Genomic DNA, 11069 nt, shown 5'->3' with positions numbered 1-11069 from the left:
ATCCAAACCAAACATAATGGTGTCATTAGCAAACTGGAGATGAGTCATTTTTTCAACCCTTGTTGCCACATTAACTCCAACCCAACGGTCATCTTGCTGAAGAGCTCTAATAGATCGACCTAGAGCTTCAACCATTATGATAAACAAAAATGGTGATAATGGATCACCTTGTTTGATTCCTATTGTTGAAGAGAAAAAATTATGGGATGAGCCATTAACCAGAACAGAGAATTTGGGGGAAGAAAGACAACTCGTGACCCATTCCTTGTAGAAGCCAAATTTTATAAGAACATAAAATAAGAAAACCTTGTTCACCATGACATAAGCTTTTAGGACGTCCAATTTTAAAACCAAATAGGAGTCCTTGGTCTTCCGGGTTGTGTGAAGCATTTCATGAGCAACGATAATGCCTTCCACAATGGATCTTCCAGGGGCAAAACCGCTTTGTTCATCTGATATAATGTGATTAAGGAGGGGCTTCAATCTGTTAGCAATGATCTTTGTTACAATCTTATATACAATGTTGCATAGAGCAATGGGCCTAAAGTCACTCATCTGTTGTGGATTTTGCTTCTTCGGAACTAGAGTAAAAAAGGTGTGATTGAAAGCCCCTAACATAGTCATCTTCTTTCTTGATTCTTCTACTGCAAGGTGTAGATCTTGAGCAATGATATCCCATAAATGATGGAAGAAAGTAGCAGGGAAGCCATCCGGGCTAGGAGTCTTATCCGGTTTCAGCTGGAAGGTGGTAGTCCTTACCTCATCAATTGAAATAGGAGTACAAAGAGTTGTATTTTGATCACCGGATATAACAGATGGGATTGAGTTCAAAATTTTGATTTTTGCTTCATGATTGATTTGATGGACCCCGTTCAACAAAGAGTCAAAGAATCTTATAGCTTCCTGTGCAATGTCCTCATAATTCCTGACAATAACTCCATCTGGTCTCATAATCTCTGATATTTTGTTTCTATTTCGATAGGCAATGGTCGACCGGTGGAAGAATTTGGTGTTTTTGTCACCTTCCTTAAGCCACAACTCCCTTGATTTTTGAGGCCAGTGAATTTCCTCACACTAAATGATTTCATTTAGGTCAGACTTGAGAGAATTTTCTTTGATAAATAGATCCTCAGTCATTCCAGGAGTGATTACAGAGCTGGTTAAGTCTGCCAGTTCAGCCTTAATTCTTAATTTCTCCATATGAATATTCTTGAAATGGCTCTTATTCCATTCTTTGATCTTGACCTTAATATACTTGACCTTTTTATTGAGAATGAGAAGTCTCGAATGATTCCCAAAAATTGGTTCATTCCACCAAGCGGCTATAAGATCATATAGTTCAGGCATTCTGAACACATTTTCTCAAACTGGAATGGGGTGTTCCCCTCCGCTTGAGCCAAGGCGACCTCTAGACAGATCGAGTAGTGGTCTGATCCAATAAGCAGGAGAATCAATGATTCTAAGGCTAAATTTTGTCCTAACCACTCACTAGAGACAAGAAACTGGTCAAGCCGTTCAACAATATTAGTAAAACCTGTTCTCCGGTTCATCAATGTGAAAATACCATTTTTCAGAACAATGTCTAAAAGGTGATTCTGCTCAACAAAATCCAAAATGTCCTTCTGGGACATACCAGTTCTTTGAATACCCCCACTTTTCTCAGCGCCAAAAAGGATCACATTGAAGTCCCTGGCTATCACGCAACTACCGTTGGTAATACTATTTAGTTTGTTGGATAAGAGAGCCCAGAGAGCCCGTTTATCACCAAGAGTAGATGGTTCGTACACATTGAAAAGATTGAAATTCTCATTCCATCCAAGAATGGTAACCAAGCAGTGTTGCCAATACTTATCATCCCCTACAAGTGAGATCTTAATATTCATGGGGTTCCAAATGATACCCAAGCCACCAGAGGCTCCATCTAATTGCCTAAAAAGCCCATTCTACTGTTTCCAAACTCTCATTTTAGCAGCAGTCTCAGCCATGCTCCATTTAGTTTCCTGAAGTAGCCAAATATCTCCTTTAGTGTCATTAATCTGGTGCTTAATCAAACACCATTTGTCAGGGGCATTGATGCCCCTGACATTCCAAGATAGGAGTTTCATTGCTCCTGGCGAAGGGTATTTCCCTTCCCTAAATTAAGTTTGGTTTGACCATAGGCAGCACCAGGCACTGCAAGCATAACTTTTTTGGACTTGTGCCCCCGCACACCTTTTGGCTTAAAATTAGGTTTGTCAATAGTTGAATCCGATTTACCAAAACCTTTTGGAGTACCCTCCAGTATAAGATCTGAATCCGGTTTAAAGTCTTCCTCCCCCTCCGAGGCAAAGGTTTCAATTTCACCATCTTCCAGCTCAATGCATGCCGAGGAGCAGATCTACCCTCCCATCTCCCTCAACGTGCTAGTCTCCATAACCGGAGAGTGAAGATTGCCATCTTCAATTACCAGTTGATTCCTAGGCACACAGGGGGAGGGTGGAAGTGAATCCACTAACTTAGATTCAATATCTGCCTGTAGCGTTTTGGTCTTCTCCAAAAGTGTGAGAAGATCTTGTTGACTCTTGCATTGACCAGAGGAGGGAGGACTTATGATCAAAGGGGTTGCTTCCGTTAGTGGGACATTCTCATTGTCAAGAGTGTTGTTGCAAATAGCTTCCCCGGTGTCAAAGGCAATAGAAGGTTCCGGTTGCAGATTTACCTCAATAGGAGATTGCATACAGGAATAACTTCACTGAATCGTAGCCGAAACATCACAACTAATACCGGTATGATCTAAGAAAAAGCATTTAGGACAAATATGCAGTTGATCTTCTCTATCAATCTTTTGGATCCAGATCTTCCTTGCCCCAATAATTCTGACTTCGTCAGGAATCTTGGTGATTTGATCTGTGCTAATACAAATTCTGAGGAAGCTTCCCCATAATTTATCCTCCGTGATATCATCTGCCGATACAAAGGTGCCAAGGTCTTTGCATATATCCTCGATGACATCAATGTGCAAATAATCCGAGGGACAATTATACAGTCTTATCCATACCTTGATGTATGACAGTACATACGTTCGAGGGTTGAAATTGGGTTGCCAATCAATGGTGTGAACTTCAATGCCATCTAAGATGTATGGACCTTTGTTTTGCGCTTGCCATTTATCCTTATTGCTCATAAATTCAATCATTTAGAAATCATTCGGGAGGATATTAATGTTAATATCCTTACCCCTTTGCGCTCTACACCAGGATTCAAAGTTATCCTTAACTTGCTTTCCACCACCCCACTTGCTGAAAAGGCAAGACTCAAGCAAATTTGACCTAGTAGAATTAATTTTATTCTCATCCAAAAAGATGGTGGGTCTTGAGGTTTTTCTTACCGGTTTATAAAAGCGAGGTCGCTAAGGGAGGGAGGCTGCTCTTCAAAAGTTAGGGCGTCTTTCATGGCTCTACCAAGGGTTCCGATTGTTAGGGTAGAAATTGGATCTCCAGAACCTGGCTTGGTCCGCCCTTGAGTTGTATTGCCTAAAGCACCCATTCCGCTTTTGGGGATTACCGTGATCAATCGGGGGAACCAAAAAAGAGTCAGAGTGAGGATTGCCTCTCTCGGGTACCGCACCGGAAATGCTAGGTTCAGGCGGTGGATACTAGTTTCGGGAAGCCTCAGATGCGGGATGCTTAGCCTTACGAAACCAACCTTTGTTATTCCAAATGAAACCATTCTCCTTCCACTTATGCGGGTCAATAGGGCACTGGTTGCCATTTGAGTAAGGGTTTCTAAGGTTTAACCGCGGTTTGGAGTATCTGTTGCCCTAGACCATATCTGCTTTCCCATCATTAATCGGTTTCTAACAACCTGCAATCTACCTGTCTCGATGGGGAAAGCAATGTCCGCTTCATTGCTCCAAGATCCAACCTTCGAAGATTGCGCGTCGGAATAGCACACATCAGTAACCCTGCTCCTATTGCCAGTGCCGATCCTGCTACCATCTAGTGCCACCATTTTGCTTCGTTGATGGTTTAAAAAATAATTATAATCAAAATGAAAAAAAAAAACTTTAATTAAAAATTTATAAAAAAAAAAAAACAAACTTTAATAAAATTATTAAAGACAAAAAAACTTAAATTTTTTTATTTTTTTAATTATAAAAAAAACTTATTTAAAAAATAAGAAAAAACTTAAAAAAGTTTATTTTTTTTATTTTTAAAAAAAACCTATTTTAAAAAATAAGAAAAAATTGATTTTTTTGTTAATTATTAAAAAACTTTACAAAAAAATAAAATTAAAAAAACAAATAAAAAAAACCCTTTGCGGGGTCCGCAAGTGTACCCTGCGGGCCAATAAAGACCCCCCCCCCCCCCCCCCGAATTTAAAAAAAAATCTGCTTTGCTTTTTTTTTAAAACAAAACAAATAAAAAACCGCCCCCACTTCAATTTAAATTCTTTATTTTTAAAAAATTTCCGAAAAAAACAATCAATGGAAAAATAAAATAAAAACAAAGTTTTAGACTTGTACCTGCAAGTCCGTATGGCAGGCCAGGAGGGGAAATTGTTTCAACTCGGGGTAATGGAGGCCGATTTCGATGAATTGACAATCAATCTTGAGGTTTTTGGGCCTTCTGAGCGTAATGGCAATGACAAATTTGGCCAAAAATTCTCCAAAATTGCAGATTGGTGCTGGGACAAGTCACCACCCTCCACCTTCAAACGACTCTAGATTTGGCCTCGGAAGTCGGATTTGGACAAAACAAAAGGCAATTTTAACTTTCTCAAACCTCCTGAATCCAATGGCGACCTCATATCTGACCCAACAAGCTCCAATAATAACCTGCAATAGAAAGCTCCAAAATGCAAAACCCCAAATTTCTCTCAATTGGCAAACCAATGACACTCTAATGGCTCTGATACCATGTGAGATTTTGCCAAGATCTAGAGGCAATGGAGAGCACAAATAAGAGAGAACAAAATAGATGATAGGAATAAACTATATTCTACAAGATGAAAATACTGATCAACTGGATCATTACAAGATGTTGATTGATTGTCCGTACAAACAATGTAGATGAGCCTGCTTATATAGGCAAGGCTATATGGATATGTGAGCACACAAACATGACATGTGGCTCAATAAGAAACAAGGTTAGGTAGGAAATAGGTGTGGGTAGGTAGGAGAAACAATAAAATATTTCACATGAGGTGGAATATAACAACAAGATAAGATCAACACCATAAAAGGTGGAAATTCTCCTACACACACTATCCCAATGTGGCACAAACACCCAAGTGTCTCATACCCAAACTAATATTAAATGCATGTATCTAAGAAAACTTAATTATAGTGTAATAATATCCATGATGAATAATTATTTACACCAACACCCCTACTTTAGGGCATCTCCCCCTCATCTCCTATTCGAGTCCGTTTAGTGCCTTAACTCCAATTACAATGCCACAAAGACCTACCAAATGACTCCCTGGAGCTGTTTTATCCTCCCTAGACCCTAATTTTGGTCCTTAATTTATGAGTACTAGGGCGCTATCTCCCTAGTCCTAAACCAAAGCACCCAATGCCCTAGTCCCCCTCAATGGGGCCCATTTTTCAAGGGAGGGATGAGACCTATCTTTCTTGTGGGAAATGAAATTGGTGGCTCTATGTGACCATTGGAGGTCAGCCTAATCAGTAAATTGATCTAGATCCTCATATGTAAAGGCATTTGATGAACTTAATTTCATCTGAGCATCATAAGTATTCGACCTAAAGCATTCAAGCATTTAAGTGTTCATTATCAAACATTTCCAGATATCTTCAAGGCTGCATATTCTTCATTGAATCATTGTGGAGCAAATTACAACATTCATATGCAAGCCATGTGTGTGTCATTAGGGTTTTCTCATGTTCATTCCATTTCATACAACATATGTGATTATATTCAAGAAGTAAAGCATCATTATCAATCATTGCAAATCTGAGGTATATGTTTCCATTATTTATTTTAGTATTTGCAATATTTCATTCAAGGTTAATTCCTAAACCTAGGTTTGACTTAGGCAAACCCCTATTCCCAACCTATTTCCCTTCTCTAGTGTGCACAAGAATATGTACTGAATTAGCTTTATTTACAGTGACGAATCAATTCCCCATTGGAGAGCAAAAAGTGTGGAGGACCAGAGCAACCACCATACTGGTCCCGACAAATCAGGAGCTCCCTCTGGGAACAAGTTTGAATCCTCTTACAATCCCCAAATCTAGGTTTGTGGCTCGATCCGACGATTGTATCTCATTGTTCATGCATTTTTACATCAATTCCAACACATTTATCCTAATTTCAACATCTTCAACAAATCAATTCAACTCAAGGGAAAGAAGAGGCTCATTCAATACCCCTGGAATTAGATCAAAATCTCAATCTATTAGGCTTAGATCTATCTAATTCATATCTTTCCCTAATGTAGTGGTCTCTAAGCAAAAGTAGTGGTTTTCATCCTTCTTATGGTGGAAGCCCTAATTTTCACCATTACATTTTGGTGAACCCGACTCGTTACACCTTTATTTCTGATTTATATTCTGAGATTTGTGTGTTTATGCAATTTAAAATTTAAATCTACATTTAAAAGTTTAATTTGCAATTGAATTTAAAAAATTTAGAGGTTAAATTCACAAAAACCCTAATTTTAAATTCTAAAATTGAGCTCGTGGGTTGTCTATTTTGGATCAATAATTTTAGATATGATTATTAATTTAATTTAAAAATCAAAATTTCCCTCCTAATTCTCATTTTCAAAATTGAAAATTACATAAATTTAGTAGTTGAATTTACAAAAACCCTAATTTATAATTGTATACACTTAAAATAATATGAAGATAATTAATTAAATACATAATTATTTAATTTATCCCCTTTCCCAATTAATTGAATTCACAAGCAATTTGATTAATTTCCCTATTCATCTACTAGTAAATAAATCTACATGATTTATTTATGTAGTTCATTTCATATCCCCTTTGAATTAATTAATCCTCCCCCCATTTAAATTCATTCTTCTAATCTCATAATTAGTTAAAACAAATCAAATCATGATTTGTTGAAATTAATTATCTTTTCCTAAATATTTGAATTTCTAAATTCAAATAAGCACATGGCTCTTAAATTTTATCCACCTAACCTAACCACCCCTAACCTAACCCATTCTATCTAATCCTGGGTTTAACTAAACCTATCCCATCTTGCACATCCTAACCTCTTATGGGTTGGATATTCTCCCCTTGAGACACGTGGCACTTTTGCCACATGTCTCCTCCCTTGGACACTTGCCCTCTCATGAGCAAGGTTCCTTGACACTTGTCACCATAGAGATGACAAGTGTCCCTTCCTCCAACCTCTTCTCCAACTTCCCCAATCTGAACCCTTGATATCTTCAGATCAAATCTAGACCGTCGATTCCTGCCACCTCAACTTTGGCCTTGGAATTTCTATAAATACCCCTCATTTTGGAGTAATAAAGATCCCTCTCATTCTAGATTTTAGCATCATTACTATGGGCATTTTTATTTCAATCATCTAGTATAATTAGCATTTTGGATTAATCATGCATACAATCATGCATTTCATATCATTTGCATAATCATGAAGTAGCTACTCAACTCTTGAGTTGCCACTTTGGAGGTCATTGCTCCATTGAGAGTCAACAATCCAGCACCTTCAAGGTCCTCAAGAATAGAGGAATATGGGACATCTCAAATGAGCTTTTGGTTTTCTTTCAATTTTCTTCATAATTTCATTATATTGTCTCATTTATGTGTATGCTTGCTTTCATTGAACCACATTTTTAGCATCACAATAATTATTAAATTTATTTGAGGGTTGCATAATTTTTCAAATCCATTTTTGAATCTGTTCTTTATGATATGTTATGCTATGATTTAGAGGCATTTATCTTTCAAATTCATAAATCAAATTGCTTAAATAATTGGTTAAACAAACTTTTATAAATAATTGCATTGTTTAATCACAAATTTCAAATTTGAAATTCAAAATTTCCCTCCTTTATTCAGAATTGCATGCATATATTGAGTGAAAATTGCCTTGGTTACATGACATATGAGTTTCTTGTTGGATCATATGTGGATATGGAGTTATTATCTTATTTTGCAGTTCAATTTCAAGTTACATTAAAGATGTTAATGATGTTCTCTTTCATGAATATTATGATAACGTAGTTCTCCCTTTCATTCATAGCTATGATTTACCCTCTCCTAAAATTGGTCCTACCAATGAGGGTACATTGGTGCAAAAAGAGATTATGAACACTTCTTTCAAAGATCTACCTCCTAAAGATGGGGCTTTGGACAATGACGTTCATCCTTCTCCTAAAATGAACCTCGCCCATAAGGATTCACATAGACACACTGATGGGAACACCTAGCTAATCACCACAACATAAAGAACACACAAGAGATTACAATCAAATGATAGGGCAATAATGATAGGAAGTTCAGGAAATGAACTAGCTTCTATAGATTTCCTATCAAAATAGTGTCAGGAACTACCCAACCAATCTATAGTTCTAAGATAACTAATACACAATCAAAAAAATTGACAACATGAATTCTTGAGAATCACCAGAACAAATAATAACCAGAAAATTGATAATTGAACCCACTTGAAAGCAAACAACGAACTATTCATTTATTCAATCTTCCACAAGGATGACACAATTACATAACATATTATTCATTCAACAATGTAAGCCCGAGCCTAGTCTTTGACATACTCCCGTTGCTTATCACTCTTCTTCCAACATTCAACACTCTTCCTTATTCGATCTACTCACTATCTTAACTTCTTGTCCTGCTTAGTTCTCATTCTTCCTTATAGCTTCTTCCTTTCCTTATTTCCATCTATCTTTGTCCCCTTTTTATTGGTTCTTTGTCGTTCCACCATCTAACTATTAATTTGGCTGCCTTCTTTTGTTTTTCCTCTTATCACACAACTCTGGCCATACAACAATTCAACATTGCCCCTTATGGGCCCCAACCTTTCTTTTGTACTACAACCATACTGAACAGATTTGCTTGGTTCAAAAACTACTCGGCTCTCTCTACTTTCCAAAATGGGGCTTACTTTTTGAGTTCTTCCTAAAGGACCAACCAAACCCACACTACTCTCTATTTTGTCCATATATCCACCTCTCCATCTTGCTTTCTGACTGTTTCCAAACTACTCATAACTGAATCTTTAAACTACTTCTTAAATTTAAATGATCATCTCCTTTTTACACGGGCAACTAACTCATCTTGTCCAACTTCCTGCCCATGTGGCGATAGGATTTGTGACCATCCAAACCAAATCCTAGCTACACAAAGATAACAAAAACACTAAACAAACAAGTTGACATGATGCTCTTATGTCACACACATATATAGAAAATTGCACATCTTGACCACTTTGCCTTGTTTCTTTCATAGACATAGACAGAAACACAAAACACACACACACACACACACACACACACATATACAAATACGTATGTGTATATGTATATATACATATACATACATTTATACATATGCATGTGTATATGTGTATATACATATATACATATGTATGCATATATATATGTATACGTATACATATATATGTATATATATACATATACATATATGCATATGTATGTTGTTGGTATTATGAATGTGTTGCATTATTTTTGTCATTGATGTCAACACTTATCCTTCTAGAGATCTATGGTTATGTTGAACCGACACATTGTGTTCACCGGCAAGGTCACTGACTTATGCACAGTCATTGGTATATGCTCACCGACAAGTTATATGGTTCACCGACACTGATGATGACTTAGTATCATCTGGAGATCACTTGATTATGTCGAAGACATGGTTTGGATACTTGGTTTGGTGTTTTGGTTATTGGTCTAATCGGGTTGACATATTTGTTGTTACCGACAGATTGGTCTAGGTTATGGACCGGTATACATTATCTATTCGAGATCAACATGACATGTTATGGAGATGATTTATTGATTGGATATTGTTGTAAATGCATTGAGCTAACATGTTGTATCGCATCAAGACTTATTTGTAATTGATTTAATTGTAATATTCTTAGTGAGCCGACCTATACATTTGGTCTTAGGTTTTGTATATATGTAGGATCTCATTTATGAGATAGATATATATTTTGGTTAAGGTATGGTATTGTAACATGGTATGTGCGAATATTGAAGATCATATGAGTAGACCATAGAAAAGGTTCAAGGAAGGTTTGAAGGTGTTTATCAAAGCTTAACCAGTACTGAATCCAGCATTGGAGATGCTATTTTGAGCAGTACATTATTCTAGGATTTAACCATCCTATTGTAGTCATTGCAACTCCCATTTGAGCAGTGTGCTCTAGGCGGTTAGCCTTTCTGCATGTGCAGACCCCATTTGTATGCACATACTATCTACAGTAGTATCATATGATTGTGGGTAAGGTTTCCCACTGTGGTTTTTCCCCTTACAGGGTTTCCACGTCAAAAATCTCTTTGTTATGTGTTATGGATGTTGTTTCTCTTTCTGTTTCATGCATTAAGTTTCACCGGTATTGATATTAACTTCTAATCTGTTAACCGACATTAAGTTTGGTTTACCGGTATTAAGTATCAAGTTTGATTAAGTTAAAATTGGGTTGAAATTCATTGACAATTGAGTCACCCCCCCCCTCTCAGTTGTCCTTCTGGTTCCTAACAATTGGTTCAAAATATTTGGAAGCAAATGTTATATTAGGAGAGATGAGTATGTTGGTAAATTTGATCCTAGAAGTGATGAAGGAATATTTCTTGATTATTCATCTAAGAGCAAGGCATATAGATGTTTTAATAAAAGATTGCAGAAGATGATTGAAAGTGCTAATATGAAGATAGATGAACACTTTAGAGGAAATTCAAGGTCTGTAGATTCTGAACCGGCAGTTGAGATGACCATAAATTAAGCAATACAGAGTACACCGGTACAAAATGTGGATCCAGTCACACCGGCATCATCAAAGAATTCCACAGTGACTGAAGAAAAACAACATGTGAAT

Source organism: Cryptomeria japonica, chromosome 6, assembly GCF_030272615.1.
Source record: "Cryptomeria japonica chromosome 6, Sugi_1.0, whole genome shotgun sequence".
In the NCBI taxonomy this organism is placed as follows: Eukaryota; Viridiplantae; Streptophyta; class Pinopsida; order Cupressales; family Cupressaceae; genus Cryptomeria; species Cryptomeria japonica.
This window is presented reverse-complemented; position numbering follows the sequence as displayed.